This window comes from Dermacentor variabilis, chromosome 6, assembly GCF_050947875.1.
Source record: "Dermacentor variabilis isolate Ectoservices chromosome 6, ASM5094787v1, whole genome shotgun sequence".
Classification (NCBI taxonomy): domain Eukaryota; kingdom Metazoa; phylum Arthropoda; class Arachnida; order Ixodida; family Ixodidae; genus Dermacentor; species Dermacentor variabilis.
This window is the reverse complement of record NC_134573.1, coordinates 148210682-148228586: the sequence shown is the minus strand read 5'-3', so window position 1 is coordinate 148228586 and position 17905 is coordinate 148210682.

Sequence of the window (17905 nt, the reverse complement as noted above, 5' to 3'; positions counted from 1 at the left end):
GAACAGTTTGAATTGGCCACTTGCTCCTGTTATTTGACGGGAGTTGGAGGCGCACATCTTACGGTATCAAGGTTAGGTGGGGGCGCATTATGAGAAGGCAGCCCTTCCGTATATCAACTCGTGTCTATGTAGCTTTGAGGCAGCTCTGCTGTGAGGGCACCTGGAGTAGGACGCTGTTTCCGCCACGGTTGGCACACTTTGGCTGACACACAGACTTGCATCGCTGTGGTCTTCTGAGCATATATCTTGGAGTGACGTGGACTGCGGCAGTTCGTCGCTAAATGTCCAAATCTCTGGTAGTTGTAGCATCTCAGAGCAGGACCATGGTATAATCTTCTGCAGGATGACTCGTGAAACCCAAGTGCACTCTTTGCGGAATTAGTTTGTCTTCTCTGAAATGAAGAATAACGGATCTCACAGGGCGTGATTCTATCGCTCCATCTTCTTGGCGATTGTAGCGTGCTTGACGACGAGCAGATGTCAGGCCAAAATCCTTCAGGTAATCAACCAGTTGTTCGTCCGTTTATTGAACTGGGACATGGCGTATCTTGCCAATATATTTTGTATATAATATGCCGGAATAAATGGCTTAACTCCCAAACCAGCCACTTCACTCATAGGGCTTCATAGGGATCTCAGTGTCCCTATATGTTTGAATCTGGGTAAACACAATGTTGTGCGCAAGACGTTCGTACGTAAGACACCGCCCTTCTGTCCCGTGCGCACATCGAGGGAGTTTTCAGTTTCGCTGCAAATGTAAAGAAAAAAGCGAGGGAAGATGACTGACGCAAATATTGAAAAAATGAAAGCGATTGTTAGTGAAGATAAACAACGCATGAAAGGCAGCAGAGGACGCACTGCTATAAAAGACAGGTCAGCTCGTTCAGTTTACTGTAGTCGTGCAATGCTAATAAATGTTGGTAAGAAAGTAACGTAAAAGTAATCCATTGCTTTTCAGTAATTGCTCAATTACTTTTGATGGGCATTAGTTGGTGCACCGCAAGCAATTACATTTTTAAAATAAATAATTGTAATCGATTACCTTTTTTTCTGAAACGCGTACAAGGCTGCTGTAAACATTTAGACTACAGACCGCTAAAATAACGTTCCAAAGGCTGGACACTCAGGAACTCTCAATTAATTGAAAAGAGCATTGCCAACTTTGCGCTCGATTCATCGAGACCACGCCCAGCTCCCACAACACTGCATAGCTTTAGTATATCAGCGGTCTTCGGTGACTGGGAGGATCAACGGCAAGAGCTGGGACGAGGGAGGTGGAATGCGATGCAAAGAGGGCGAGCGTGGAATTGGTAAGGGTTGCAGATTCGAGCGCGTATCACTGTACAGTCGATCGGGAATAAACATGCGGAGGCAGCCGCGAAGGACCACCCGAGGGCGACCGCGTGCGTCCTGTCCTGGACCGTGTGGGCCCTTAACAACTTGCACGCGGCGGCATCGCATCGCAGCGAGTCCTCCCCACGTGCGTGGCGAGAAGGGTGGCTCCGCGCGTACGATTCGCAGCTCCGTATACATGCAGCGATGGCCATGCCGTTGAAGCGGAAGGCCAAGAAAAAAGTACAGAGCAACCGCAAGGAGGCAACAACGATCAGCAGGGAGGGAGGGGTTGATAGAGGAGCCACACCGGCGGCACGCGACCAAAATCTTGTTTCGGAGCAAAGCAGTGCGGCGCCTCCGTCTCCGTGGGCGAGGATGCGGCGCGGAAGCCTCTAGCGCGCTCTCATCCGCACCGTGGCGAAGCAGAGGGGGAGGTATATGCAGCACCAGGATACGGAGCAGCTGCGTTCGTTAGACCCGTCGGTTTTGAATTGAGAATTTTATCGTGTCCGCGCGAAACACTGCGTGGGGTGCGGCAAGGAGTGTGTTGTACCCGAGAAGAGGCGAGGGTGAGGGGGGAGGAGGAAGGAGGAGTCGCTATACGTTTGTGATCGTTGCTGACGGCACTTCGACACGAGCAGTTGAGTGGAACACGGTCCTTGCAACTTTAGTTGTGTGTGCTTTAAAGTTCAACTTCGCTTCGCGAGATTGCACCACGAACTCTCTGCGTCTCCGATATTCAGTGAAGGGCAAGAGTTCCACGGACGAAAATTCCCTGAACCCCTGATTCGCACGGCCCCTTAGGGCCGATTTAGGGCCGATGTACGCTCGAGCCGCCCATCGCCGCAACCCGCACCGCACGCGTGCGGTCGCGCGAAAAATTGCACGTATCCAGCACTTGTGCACAAATTACCATTTACACTGTGTGCACAGTGTATACCTTACACATTGTAAGCCGAAAGTTGTGCACAAGTGTTTGATACGTGCAATCTTACGCGCGGCCGCACGCGTGCGGTGCGGCTTGCGGCGATGGGCGGCTCGAGCGTACATCGGCCCTAAATCGGCGCTCCAAGGTTATGCAATGACCGTGTCGTTCTTTTCATCTTTTTTTATTAAGTAAGTGTAAAACAAAACATACTTCACGTTAGCCGATAAAAAATAAATGCACGCTGTATTCCAGTCGGCCTGTTTCGACCTGTCTGTGACCAATGTGAAAGACCACTTTGCTTGCCCAAAGCAAAAAGGGCTGCCGTTCAACTCTGAAGAAAGAGTCTTAGTTTGCCCAGCCTGATTGAAGTTCAACCTAGTCCCTATTTCACGATTTTATCTGAATCGATGCAGAGATGAAGACTCCGCAGATAGTTTGTCGTAAAGGTACGCGTATAGTTTCTAGCATGCACTAACGGTAAATGATGCTCGTCAGTGTTGCAAGGCTCTTTGTTATGCTGCATTGTTGCTGAAAAGAGTTGGAGACGTGACGAGCCGAGTCAAGAGCAGATATGGAACTGCCCTTGTTCGGGGTGTACAGATTCAGGTCGCGTAATAACAAATGTGGCGGGAGAATTGTCGGTTAAGTCGAAAAACAGCGCACAGATGGCAGGACAAGCGGAAGCGACGATGCTGCTGTGCGTATATATCATTACTCACAGGATTTAGCAGACCTCATCCCTGCATGCAGTTATTCTGTCTCTCGGTTTCTTTTTCTAGCATTTTGATATAACAGAAATAAAGAAAATGAAAGTAGGCTATAACTAAGATCCTGCAATACTGTTTATAGTAACGTCACAGCTACTATACTTCACCGCATCCACAACAAAAACGAAGACAGTGACAACAACCTCGTGACCAGCAGGATAACAATTTGCAACTGCAAATAACTTTCACAAATCTTGATTGTCCGCTTCTGAATTTCCGTTTCCAAATTTTCCTTGGAACAATAGATGGTACTCCTCCACCAGAGAGTCCGAAGTGTTACGAGTCTTACGAGACTACGTTGTTGAGTCCCACCACTCAGCTTTTTCCTTCTCAGGTCCGGTCTGGCGATATCACCTTTGTGTCGTTTCTGTAATGATAGCGAATCTCTAGAACATTCCGTTTGAGGATGTCACAGTTTTAATATTCAAAGAAAAAAAGAATGTTGGAAGAACCATTACGTAAACGTCGCTTGACTTTGACTATCCCGGTGATCTGGCCTTTTCTTTGATGCTACCGAACTGGCTTTTAACCACACAGGAACGTTTGTGATGCCCTCAGAAATTTCGATGCCCTCAGTTTGTGATGCCCTCAAAAAGAATTGCATGCTAACATCTTCCGTTTCATTTCTCGTTGGTAATCCATATTTCTATTTTCTGTAATATGCAGATACTATATAGACTTCATATCTCTATCCGGTAAAGTTTAGTTTCACAAGTTCCAGTTATAATTTTAATTGAATTTATATTCCTCAAAATTATTACTATATATCTTTTGAACCCTTCTGCCGCCCAATTCGTGGCCGATTCCCCAGAGCGCGCTGTACCAGTTAACCAAGGAACGACCAACCAACCAACTAAAAGAATCAACACAAACATCAATGAACACCGTTCACGAAGCCGATGAGCTAGCCTAACCGTCACAGAGGGCGTGGCCATCGTTCGAGGTGAAAATCAATGCACCTCTGCTCTGCACTCCCGATTCGCAAGTGGGCATACACACACCCGGATAGGCACCAAACCCGGAGGTCATGCCGGACCAGACGTTTAATCACGATCTTTCCCCCCCTCACCTGCACCCCCCCCCCCGCCCGTTCCTATAGCCTCAGCGAGGAGTGCTCTGACGCTGGCAGCCGGAGATGCGCGTTGAAATTACAGAGGAGATGGGGGGGTGGAGGGATAAAAGCCGATAGGAGCACGCGTGCGCTTCGACGCGATTGAGCTCTCCGTAGGGCGCCGGGCGCGTGGCTTCGCCGGCAGTGCAGCCCTGCGGCCGCTACATGTGGTCTGTATATACCACGTGGTCTCGACAAAGCGGAGTGCACGGCGATGCTTCATCGCTGAAGGGAAGAGCTGCACGCGTGCTCGCCGCGTGATTCACGGAGGTCACAGTTCGGAGGGTCTGCGGCACTCGGAAATTTGTTCCTTCTTTTTTTCCTTTTTTATCGGGATACCAGAGGGCGCCGTACATCGGTGATCTGTAGAAGGCGCCGTGAATCGCATATGCGCAAAACTGCAACGGCCAATTTTATCTGCAGCAGAGATTACGCGTCTGTCTGCTGATATCGACGTGTGCTGAATAGCGGAGACCAACCAATATATACGCGATTGTTCAACTCTGTCTTGATCGTTGTTGCACATACGCACGCATACCATGTGGGCCTACACTATAGCCTCGGCTATGGGCCCAACAGTTGTTTTCTTATGTTCATGTACAATTTTATGATGAAATAAATGATGTCTAATGTCTAAACCATGGACGCTCTTGGACGCTTACACGATAAAAGCGCATTTGTAGATTAGCCTTCTACGATATCAAATGAAGTCATGAGAGGCTGCCCGATAAGCCAGAAAAGACGCAATAACGAGAGACAGGTGCATGGCGACGCCTCTGAAAGTTCACGTACAGGCTCGCAGTGGACGTCATGCTTTCTGGCTACGTCTACTCGGCCCTAGTGATTTCTTTCATTATTATTGGTAAAAATGGGATTGCATTGTACTCTGAAGGAACCAGGCATAGAGTTTCCTACAATTACTATAGGGGAACCTCTGGCGCTGCGATCGTTCAGCCACCGTGGGAATGATGGGAAGTACTTGGATTTGTCTGATCTTCGTGCTTGGCGCTTCAGACGTTGTTGTGGCTTTTCGTTTAGAACGCTTTATCTGGGCCCAAATTGAACTAAATTTCTAAGCAACTTATTTGTGTTGTTTTTATAATGCAGAAGGTAATAAGGCTCGGAATGCGCACGAAGTCGCTGCTAATTGCAGTGGCTCCGCTTGTCCATGCGTTCGTATAGCCTAATGGTTTCAATGTCGGACTTCTGTGCTATAGGTCCTGTGCTCGAACCCGGTTGTGGGACAATTTTATTCAATTATTTGTAACGCAGTACGTTCTTAAAAATGATCACTTTGCAAAGTCACGAAGCCATATAAAGCCAGAAGGACGAAGTTTAGGCAAATCCGTGTATTGCCCGTCATTCGCGTGCTGACCGAACTGCCCGACTTGCAACTCGAATAAAACAACAATGCATAAAACTCGCATTAATGCAATTTCTATTACACCACACGCGTTAGCGCACTCGCCGCTGATTTCCTTCTTTCCTTCCCTCCTCTCTCCCTGCCATCTTTTTTCCCTTTCCCATTTCCCTGGTGTAGGGTAGCCAACCGGACGTTATTCTGGTTAACCTCCCTGCCTTCTGCTTTTCTCTCTATCTCCTCGTCCTCCTAAAACTATGGCGCGACAGTTCCCTCTAGTAACTAAGCGAGTTTAGATAACTATCATGGGACAACAAAGGCTCAAATACGAGAAAAATGCCTTGAAATTCATGACATCAGACTGACGTACCGGCGCTTTAATTATGGCGCGAAAGTCAACAAAAATTGAAATTCTGGCCTTACAGTACAGTTGGCCTTTAAGCGCAAGATTAGTGGAAATATGGTTTTGGAGAGATAGTTGGACCAATGTAAGCTCACTATATAGCACTGTAAAAACCTGCCGTAGCTTAATGCGTGTCAAGTTAATTTTTATCATTTTTGACAAGTCATCGGCGTTATTCCGACAGGACGTTGATTTTACTGCCGTGAAGAAGAAAGGAAGGAGTGACCCTAGAATACCACACGAAGAAATCAAGAAATTGCTCGTGATAATAACGCGATTCGATTGGCTATAGTTACCACCTATAGTTACCACCTATAGTTAACTCTCCACAGACCTCAATGGCCGACTAGAGTCTCGATGTGTACCTCCGGATGAGGCGCCACACTCAGTGCTCGTCCTAATTTTTTTCTTTTCGTCCCTCCACTCCCTTCCCATGGTGTAGGGTAGCAAACCTTTCGCGTTTTTGGCTGACATCGCCTTCGTCTCTCTCTCTCTCTCTTTCGCATCCTTTGTGCGCTGTCTAGGCAAAACTTGTTAAGAAGTGCGTTTTCCTTGGTTGTTTGTCAAGTACCACATGCCCACATCGGTCGAGCAAAAGTATGCGGCCATAATAAGTCCGCGGATTATTTATTGCCAGTCAAATGACTTCACTGCAGGTAAACACCTACTGACGTTCTACAGAGCGTCCACTCAATTTCATTTTTCTTACAGAACCCAAAGCAACACCGCTCGCGCCAGCTTGTCGAACGTGCACGACGTGTGCTCCCCCCACTGCCCTTTCGTCTTCTCTCTTTTCAAGCCAGGCGGCGGCACGCGACCCATCTCCGGGGCACGCGTCCGGCTCATCCGCCGCACACCGGCGGCGAAGGAAGAGGCAGGCGTCGTCACCCGATCGATGTGTACGCGCTGGTATACACGCGGGCAAACCGGCAACGGCGGAAATAAGTTGGGCGCCGGCCCCAGGGGTGGAGGAGGGGGAGGTGGGGGAACCGAGATGGATTCGCATCCGGATGAACGGCCTGGGCGCACATTCGAGAGAGAAAGAGCGACGAGGAAAGGGAAGGGGAGGGGGGTTCGCAAACACGCGGGCCCCGGCAGGCGAGGCCGGCGGACGGGCAAACAGCACACCTGTCCGGCTTTGCAGCGTGGAAGGCGGGCAGGAGCCCGCTATCGGGCTCTTCATTAAACGGAGGAGGGCGGAGGAGGAGGCAGCGGAGTGGGAGGGGCTTCGCCGCGGCGTCCGCCCACTCCGGCATTGCCGCCACCCCACATGGGGGGCTAGGGAGAGGCGCCGAGCTCGGTTCTCGGGGCTGCGCGATGCGTGCTGCTGGTGACGGCCACACACGCGCGCCGACGTTGGCGCCGAGAGAGGGGCGCCAGGCGCGACTTGCCATGCGCCGATGCTCTACATAACACCCGTCTCAAAACGGTGCACTGCTGTTGAAGCTGGGAGGCGGCGTGAGCGAATCGATTTAGCGGATTCACAATGTGAAGCCGGCCGGTGCTCGCAAAGAATGCCTTGTGGCCGACGATCCCCGAGCCATAAAATCGCGGTATTGGGTGGTACGACGCCCAAATCGCGGCCTAATCTTCAACCGTTCTCATAACGGGAACAGCAAGACTGTTCTGGGCACCGACTGTTTCTACCTGGAATTTGAAAGTCTGGCTTGTGTGTGGCTGAACTACGCGTACGCCTGTGAATTCGGCACCCAGTTGCCTAGCCTGGACACTTTACGCCTGACTGGTTGCTTTAGGGCACCCTCACATAAAAAGAATTTAGGCTGCTATAAAGACTGCTTGCTTTTCATATAGATACTGGTCAGTATGGGCACTAATTAGCGGGTGCAGATTGTATCGCGCGGTGCACTATGGACAGTCTGTAACGCCATCACTTCCACGCCGTGACTTAGTCACCTGATACCCTCAAACTACGTAGTGTCAGCTCCTCGAGGTTTCCACTTCATCAGCTGGTACTTTGACATCGATGCCGCAGTTTGGATAGGTTTTGGTTACTTTTGGAGAGCGTGCATGCATGACTGCGTTCTCAGCTTTGCACGTCCAGGAATTTCGCACATTGCACTTTCGGCCGTCTGCCGCACTTCACAGCAGCGCACCAGCGTAACTCAATTGGCAACATGCTCAGAAAATTATATTTCGAAAGATTGGCCTAATTTCTCAAACTTTCAGTTAGCAAGATCAATAGTGTACTCCCTTGTAATAACATGCACACTTAAGGTACTTAGTTGAAGCTTCCCTGTGTGCGCCTTAGCATATAACAGAACTAACTATATTGTTCTTATCACGCCAACTATCGGTCAGCTTGGCGTACGTTTTCCAATCTGTGCTGCGCGCACACCTAACGAGAGCAGCACGGCCTATATGGCAGTGATTTGGTCCTGACGAAAAAATCACTATAATGCTGTATATACAGCAACGTTCTGTAAATGAGTATACGTTATTAGGAGGAAACGCTCTCACGACGTTAACTGAAAGTTGTTGAAATACGCCGTTCTTTTTATTTTTTTTATTTTAGAGCGGAGCTGTATATGGCTAGGGTTCCGTGCACTTTTGTTCTCCGTCAGCAAAAACTATCATTATCAATGGCTCATACCCCCATAAGCATTCATGCTCCCATAAGCCCGCAATAAATGCAATGGCTCATAGCCCCGTAAGGCAGGAACTATAGAGCACACAGCAAAGTGAAACGAGCAGTGCTTAAATTCTTTCTAATTACGCATACAACGTACAGAACAGCACGTCGAAAACTGATCACCATCAATGGCTCATACTCCCGTGAGCAATGGCTCATACCCCCGTAAGCAAGCAAAAAATGGAATGAATCATAATCTCGTATGGTCCATGGCTACTCACTTTGCGTGAATTAGCTGCGATGACAATACCCGTGCTGTCGCTGTCGGTGATTTCAATTTGGATGTGTCGGGAGCGGTTTACGCGTTCCGTGTTGCGTTCCGTGTTCCCTTGCAATGCCACACCGATCCGGCCTAGCCGACCATCCAGCGGCGTATATGTGCATCGTTTTGACATTATGAAAGGTTGTGATTGCAGTTGCGAGTGAGATAATGACGACCAATCAAGACAATAAATGAATGTGCGTACCTCTCGTCACGATGACCACCCATCAAGGCAATACATGAGTTCGTACCTTTGTTCAAAATTATGAGTCACCTCCGTGTCGTGTGCAAAACAGCTTCGCTGGTCAACCACGTTCACAGAGTGGAACGGCTCACGACTTCTTTTTTTTTTTTTTTTTTGAAAATGCTTCTTATTGAGTTACGCTGGCGCACAGCACTGAAGTTCAACAGGTTATCGAAGGCGCAATTAATGCCCGAAGTTCCTAGGCGCGTTCCTGACAACCCTGAATTCCATTCTCTCTGATATATAGTCGAAGCTGACTCTCCGTTCAGGAACGCTGCATAGAACTGGCGAGACGACGGTGACAGGCGCTGAGGAGGTCCACGCTGGCTTAGCGCGCGCATATATATATTCACCACTCGTGCGGCCAGCGATGAGGGTGCCTGATTACGGTTCGGCGAGAGAGCGAGGACGAGACGATCGGCAGAACGGTGCCGTATATTTCACCTCTTGCATCAGTGGGCACACGCCCATGCTTTTCCTATATGTCTAGTGGTTAAGTGCGTAGACGTCATCGCAGTCAGCGTAGTATGTCTATTGCCGTGATCCGGTTCTGGTATTCGTGGTTCTAACCCGGGCGTCTCACAGAGGGTCGTTTGCCTATACACCGCCTGAGCGCGTAAAACAAGCATTGTGGTGTATAGCACTAAGAAGACTAAGCGAACCCAGGTCATAGTCCGTCTCTATCGCCGAGGGTTGCCTGTTGGTGAGGCGATAAAGTCGGGAAGTTTGAAGGAAAACAATTGGCTTATTTTACTTATTTACAGCTCATAACGCTCCATGGTTGCGAGCGCACACTTAATGTCACAGCACCACATATGCATGTCTAACCTCGCTGCATGTATGAGCACATTACGTGTCTGAGCACACTATACAGGTCGGAGCACGCATATATGTCAGCACGGCCTAAACTGCACCAAAGAGCCGCTTTCTTTTAAGCCATCGTTTTCCCTATAGGCCACTAGACGAGGGAATTTGATTACTCTGTCCCGGCCAATCGGAAGGGCCGAATTGTTCGCAGCCCTCCGCCCACGATTGATGTCGCACCAACTTGCTGGACTCCGCCTACGATGTTGCGATATCGCCCCTGCATACGACGTAACCACGAGGCTATAGACATTTTCCAGCCAATCCCATGGTGCATCGCGGATGCGCGGTGCACTGTAAAGCATACGCCGAGCGAGCAGGCTTGCCCGGACTAAATTAAAGCCCCGGCCTCCATCGTGTATGAAGGGGCTTTAGTCCAGGTGCCCCCAGCCCGTTTTTACGCTGGGGCGGTAGGAGTACGAAAACAAACATTACACGAAAAGAACGAAAAGTACGAAAAGAACTTTCACCTATATATTGCCTCTTTCATGAGAAAGCATAGTATGAACTATGGCGTTGAATCGCCCTGGCCCTCTCATATACATTGCATTCATGTACCGCTGCCCCCCGAAACTATAGGTATAGTGTACCTCGCAAGAGCGTTTTCATTTGAGTGCATTGGTCACAAATGATATAGATCGCTGCTTCTCAGTGACAATCTCTTTGAAAGACATTCTAGCCAGTCGCACTACATAAAAAGGGAATATGGCATTTTCTTTAGGCTTTCTTGGGTACGTGCTCCACGCAGCACGGTTCGGACATTAAACCACCAATCGCAGCGCAACGATATGCTTAGTCAGAGCAGTTGCACAACATCGTGGAGCCTATTAAAACATTTCTATATTACCGCACATAGCAGCATTACAATTACCACGCAATAAAAAACAGAACGAAACCAACTGTTTTTTTTTTTTTTTTGTTAAGCTTTAAATAACAATGCACGAGAAGGTGCGAACTCCTCTCCCGCATCTCTCATTGAAAACTTACACAATGTTCACGTGTAAAAAAATGGAAAAACAGAATTTAAACCAGGCGGACCATAAACCAAATCTGCCTGGCAGTTGCGCCTCTGTAGATGTGGTACATGCATGCTGCTGGGTGAAGTATTAAACATCCCTTCCAATTTTTACGATTTTATTGTAAAATGACTTATCTTTAGAGTTCTCATATTGACACTACTAAATTTACCATTTTTATATGCGTCTATAAGTTTATTAGAAAAGAAAAGCAAATGAGTCCACAAGCGGTTTCGCAGCCTGAATTTTCGGACATACCCACGTTAGCACAATGCTCTTATTGATATAATGGGAACCAAGGCATCATCCGCCGTTCGGATGAACGCTTCATGAATAAACATGAGAACATTTCGTCTGTCTGTGGCGCAGACAACTCTTGCCGCAACTGTAGAGCAGAATGCCCGTTCACGGTATCTCTGCAGAACACACGGTCAGAATTTCCAAAACAAACAGTCGATACCCTGAGTAAATTGTAGTATTTTCCAGTAAATATGAGTATTTTCTGACTTCCACCGTATAGCATTCTTCAACTGCTAAGGTTGGCAGATCTGATTCAATGTACGCATTGTTTATTATGCCTAATCTTCAATTTCGGCGATCACATGCACAGGATTGTTCAGAGTCGAAGGGTGGATGTGCACTAAATAGATGGAGCAGATTCCTCAGCTGTAAATACAGAAAAAGGAAAGCACTGGCACACGGTCGGAATCGCAAAGAGGATATCTATAGAGGCCATCGCGGCTAAACAATAAACAAGGTTTTTTGTTTGTTTGAATTAGGCAGTAACATGGGGCCACCTTGCCAAATCCGCCGCAGCCATTACTGCTGACATGTGCTCGAACTGTGCAAGAGGAAAGCGAAAGTGCGACACCCGTCTCTGCGGCGACGCACATTTCCTATATAAGCGCTTATACACGGCCGTTGGGGGCACTCACGTGCAAGAAAAAAAGGGTCTACTGGGAATATGAAGTTGACGCTGTTCCCACGGAGATAGTCGCCGTTGACCCCTTCGGGCTCTCTGTGACGGTCAACTTGTAGCAGCGAGGTGAGAAGCCTGGCCTTGACGGTCGCGACCAGTCCCGCAGAATGCAGTGATTGTTGTCACGAGCTCAAAGGGATCTTCTTTGTTGACCCGTCAACAACCAGCGCCGGATGCCGGCATTGCCCATGGCGAGCGCTGGTGAAGTGGTCGCTTCGTGGGAATCACCCAAAGAATGCCCAAGCTGCCCGTTTTGATGCGTAACAGTATACAGCTATACATTATGTAGCATGGTGAAGTGTACTGCGCGTCATTTCAACTCTCACCGTCTTACTTGCCTTCCGACACATGTACGAGGCTATATGTATATATTATTCGTTTACTATCACGGACAGATGCCGCGAGGTACAAAAACAGTTGAATACGCGAAGCGGAACTTGTCTTATGTGATGAGCTCAACGGACGTCCTGTGAAAACATGCCCGCTGCTGCGATTGTGCGGCTGATGACTTTCGCGGAAAGAATTTTCGCGCTCTTATTTTATAGCAGATGAGCATATCATCACAAATGTGGGCGCCCGCCATTTGCCGAAATGCGATCGTTTGTGTGAGGTACATTCGCAACCATTCCACATAGCTCCACTACGGTTCATTTAGAAGATAAATCTAGTGCGTCGACTTTAAGGCTTTATAGCACACACCAGAGACTGAAACCCCCCCCCCCCGGCGCACGCACGCACGCACGCACGCACGCACGCACGCGCACACGCACACACACACACACACACACACACACACACACACACACACACACACACACACACACACACACACACACACACACACACACACACGCACGCACGCACGCACGCACAGACAGGCAGACAGAGAGAGAGAGAAAGGTTAGAAGAACATCACGCGCTTGGACAGAGCACATCGTTCTCATTGCTTTTGCGATACAGGGTAATCTTATTCCCTTAGTGCCAGAAGGTCAAAAGGTTAAGTCCCTACATATCCCTGGGAAGAGAAGAAAAGAAATGGCTTGAGGCCCGTTTCCTCTGGAAGAACCATACACGCTAAATCAAGGCATCTATAGTTAGTATAGCATCAGTTGACATTTACGTTGTTCTTGTGCTTCACTCCTCGCAGTGACTCAGTAGCAAGGCGCTCTGCTGCTGAGGGCGAGGTAGTGTGTTCGATTTTCGCGGCCACGCCGACAGCATTTCGATGGGAGCAAGATCCAAAAACGAATTCGTGTACTTGAATTTGGATGCACGTCAAAGGACCAAGACTACACTATGATCATGAGGCACGCAAAAGTGGGCGATTCCGGGTTAATTTTGACCAGCTGGGGTTCTTTGACATGCACCCAAGGCGCGGTACAAGGGCGTTTCCGCATTTCACCCACGACGATATGTGGCCGGGATTTGATCCCGCAACCTCGTGCTCAGCAGCGCAACACCATAGCCACTAAGCAGCCAGGCAATAAAGGTTCTATAGGTGAAGGCGTGTTATTAATTCATAATAACGAATTCAGTGTGTCTGTTGCAAAATTAACTGTGCTTCCTCGTGCATTCATTCAGAGTTCACGTGCACAAATGCTATACATATGGCATCGGTGCAACACAAAGAGTCTTTGATTCTCTACGTGCACGCATCTCAAGTCATGACTCGGAGGTCATGCTCAAGCGCTCAATGAAACCCTTCCGCGCGTCTCTGAGGGAAAATCTGCATCTTTGAACAAAGGGGAAGGGGAGGGTTGGAGTGCTGCAACAACAAAGCGAAAAATGCCTGGGCCACCGGGGTTGCGAGAGGAGACGAATAACATGCTTGGAGGTTAAACAAACGAGCAACGCCTTGTGCGCAATGAAAGAGCCTCACGCTTTCTCCGGTCTCACGTATAGCACACGCGCGCACGTCCACTTCTGACGTGTATAGCTGCTTGCAGACGTGCATGGCTGTTCGCACTCCTGCACGGCCTACTTATCATACAACGGACGGCCTTACGTCGTCGGCGCCGCGCAGCTCTTTCGCATCGCTTATATGAATCGTGAGCAAGCCAGAGGACCAGCGGCTGTCCGCACGCCTTATAACCTTATACACTCCCTCGCCGTTCGGTTGCCATGCACGTGCACACAACTCGCAGTGCGAAGATGTGTGTGTGTGTGTGTGTCAAGGTCGAATGCTGTCTCGCCGTCGGAAGAGTTCTATAGGCTATACGTCGCACTAAAAACGTGCAGCACACCGAAAGCTATGAGCAAATAGTTTGTCTTATCAATGTTGCAGCGCTGCGAGTGGTCGAATGACTCGTCCCCACGCTGACATACGATAGCCTCCTGCTCTCGCAATCTATAGAAACTATATAGCAACTATATAGAGTCTATGAAAGCCGCAAGAAACGATGGCGCTGTATATCTATTGTCGTCAACTATCTGCATACTTCCGCTTGAAAGTCTAGGGACGACCTTATTTTGACCAAAGGAAATGGATTACTTAACGACTTGTGCGTTTGTTGCAGATAAATAAACACCGGGTAAGAAGTGCACGTATGTCCGTCCAGTCTAGCAAGGCCCTCAATCACTAAGAGTACGGCGAACTCGGCTTTCGATTGGCTGACGCCAGCTGCAGCTTCTGCGGAACTGCACGCAACTAGACGGCCAATGGGAGGGTGCACGTCCGCGGTCGTGTCTGCCACGACCGAGTGCGGACAAGCGGCGCGCCAAGAGATCGTGCGCTCGCAGGCTGCGCCGAGGAGAGCGCCAGCGCGCCCTCCCACGCACCTGCAGCTCGGCTGCTGACGCCGATACGGCAGGCGAGCGCGCCGTCAACCGTCTCCAACCGTCGCGACGCGCCATTGTCGCAATCTTCGAACGGCGCCAGTCGTGAGGGTGGTTAGCGATACGCTTGGTGCGTCGTGGAGATGAACGCGGTGAAACCGAATCGCCAGATCGGAGAAACCGTAGAGAGGTGCTGCTTATAGAGTCGTCTGGAGCAGACATGTATGGAACTGCGCCAGACATGCTTCATCCGCTCCGAGATCTCTTAGCGAGCGAGCGTGGGAGGGTTTGTGCATGCCAACCGCATCTATTAGCAATGTTTACCGCAGAATCGGAGGGATCCTGTGGTAATAGATTCTTTCCAATGCGCCTAGTCTCGTTTCCTTCATTTATCTTGGTTTGATTCTTTATAATCTTTAGCGGATTCTTTGTGTTCAGGTAACTGGTGAGTCAGTAGGCATCTAGAATATGGGTGATGTGCTTGGTCACAAAATACTGACCCTCCAGCTGTTCGAGAAGAGACAAGTTTGTAGAGGATTTGGTGGAGTTCTATAGCACGATGCACGCGCACGCCAGGCTTCTCTTTTACGTTTCTTTTTTTCTCATTAAGGTTCGCGGCCAGTCGTTTCATTTTAAAAGAAATGAGTGGTGTATACTCCCTCGAGTAATACTGAAACGTCGTAAAGTGGCTCAACACATGTCACACATAATAGTGTTCACCGAGATTGAATATTTAGTTCAAAAGAAAACTTATTTGTGTCACATTAACATGTCAAATTCAAGCCCACACGTCACGAGTAATCATTGCACATATAGAAATGAATTTGGTGCTTCTTGTCGTATTCCTCACGCGATACTGAAGCAAGTATAGTACATGCGTAATGCTTATATGCATGCGCTGCGTACGGTTAAAATGATGGCAAATACCGCAATCTGACAGCGTGTGCTTTTGTTTCGTTTCATTTTTCCTTGATGATAGGCTTGCAAACCCTGTTCACACAGCGCCCGCGTCCGCAGAAAAGCACTCGCAAGAAAGACCACACGCAAGGAAAGACACATGTGTGTTCTTTCTTTTCTTCGATCTATAGCGAAACAATCTAGAAAAACGCCCACTTTTTTTAAAATGTTATTCGACAAGTACCAAGCTTATAGTTAACCTCACCTCGATCCAATCTCCAAAACGTCCAATATAAAAGAGTATATATAGTCTATGCCTGTTGACACCGGCTCGCGAAAGGTCACCGTCTTTCTTCGATTTGCAGGCCGTATATATGCATAGACGGATAGCTGGCGGTCCTTTTCGAGCACGGAGAAAAGGTTCCAGCGAAAGGGATACATATGCCGCCGAGGGTAGGAAGCAATGGATTAGATGCAGCGCTCATATTTATGCGACGGCTGCATATACCAACGACGACGTCTACATGTACGCATATCGGTGGACGCTCTCCGCGCGCACACCCATGATGCCATGAGCCCTTGCGCCACGGCCTCGCTTCGCACTTTGCGGCCGAGGGCTATCACGGCCCCCAGAGGGTAAGACCTCCGAGGCCACATAACACGTCCGGCCACTTAGGCGGAGCGACGCGCGCCCTGTCTCCCTGCTCATAAAAAAGGACCACCAAGACGACGACGACGAAGACGCTGTGGCGGTCGGGCGCCGCCTCTGTGTATGGGACCTTGGAGAGGGATGCTGCGTTTTCTTTATGCTCCTTCGCAGAACTGCGCACTTGCGCGCGCGCCTCTCGGTCCAGGAGCAACAAAAATCTCAAGACAACCACGACGCGAGCTGCGTATACTGTGCCTCAACAACTCCGTGCACTGCAGCGAAGTCTGGGGCTCGCGTCGGCCAATGAGTAACGCACTGTTCGATATAAAATTAAGGCAGGAGGGCACTTGCGCCTGTGCAGTGCTAATCCTTCCGACAAGCTTCTTCCATACAGTGGGAGTCGCGCGCTGTAGGATGGTTACATGTAGGTGCATTGGCTGCGCTCTTAGTGCATCTCTAAAATTGCGATAGCAGTCATATCAACGCCCCAGGCCAATTATCGCCGTCGCCGTTATGTTGCGTAAAGAAGAAGTATACTTTAAATCGCGACTTAAATGCTGTATGTTTATCCACGCAGTAAAAGAGAGGTAGATGCCATATTATTCAACCACCAAAGTTGCTGAGGCGAATTATTATGTTTTTGACTAAATTATTCCTGAGAATATGCGATAATTGCAGCGCGTGAATATATGTGACATAAAATTTCATTCACAGCGTATGCCTTTTATCCTAGATCTTCTCAGACTATGAAAACATTAAAAACAATATTGGTGCTCCCAATTTGAGCGAGATGTAATTTCACTGGCACAACTCCTTACGGGCAATGCAGTGGTGCCCAGCTGTGCGATGCCAATACAGGCCCTATACAGCGTGGGCAGGCTTTTAAGAGCGTCAGCAATCTCGGCGCACCCGCATATATGTCGCAATCGCGAATAATAGTTAGAACATCGTCCAAATAGTTGATGCGCCTCGCATCGTGCACATTGCTATCGAACCACCTTGCTATCGCAGTCCGTTGTTCACCGTTCGGGCAAAACCGCCAATTTTTCAGGCCTGTTGTCCTTCGCGACCCTTAGCTGTCTCAGGACTGCACGGAATTAGTGAGCCGAAGTGTATAGTTGCACGGAGAAAGGCGAGCAGAGAGCTGAGCAGCGCAGAAGCAGCGCAAGCACCACGAGGCGCGCGCTGTGTATAATCGGCACACGCGATCGCTTTACGACGGGGACCCCATATGAGAGAAGCGCGTCGCACGTGCCAGCGATCTCGTCGGCCGGCGACGAACTTTCTCGCTCGCTCGCTGTAGCAGCGAGGGAGGTCCGCAGAAACCTCGCGGGAACGTGGCGGCAGCGTGCGAATGCTAATTCAGCGCCCCAAACGGAGCGCTAAACTTCGAGAAAAGTATATCGTCAACACGAAAGCACCTCGGGTGGGCGCGGTGTCGCGCGTTATCGAGAAGACTGGCTGCCTTGGCAGTCCAGGCCGTGCATGCAGGTGGGCCCCGCCTGTATATAATACATTCAGCACGGAACGTACGACTTCGACAATCACATTAAATCTTGAGTGTCAGGCACTGACGGTTGTTCACTCCTTTATGCCCGGGACGACGACCACACGTCGACTTCGATCGCTCCTGTTGAGTGCATGTGCACGCGTCCGCTTGAGCGC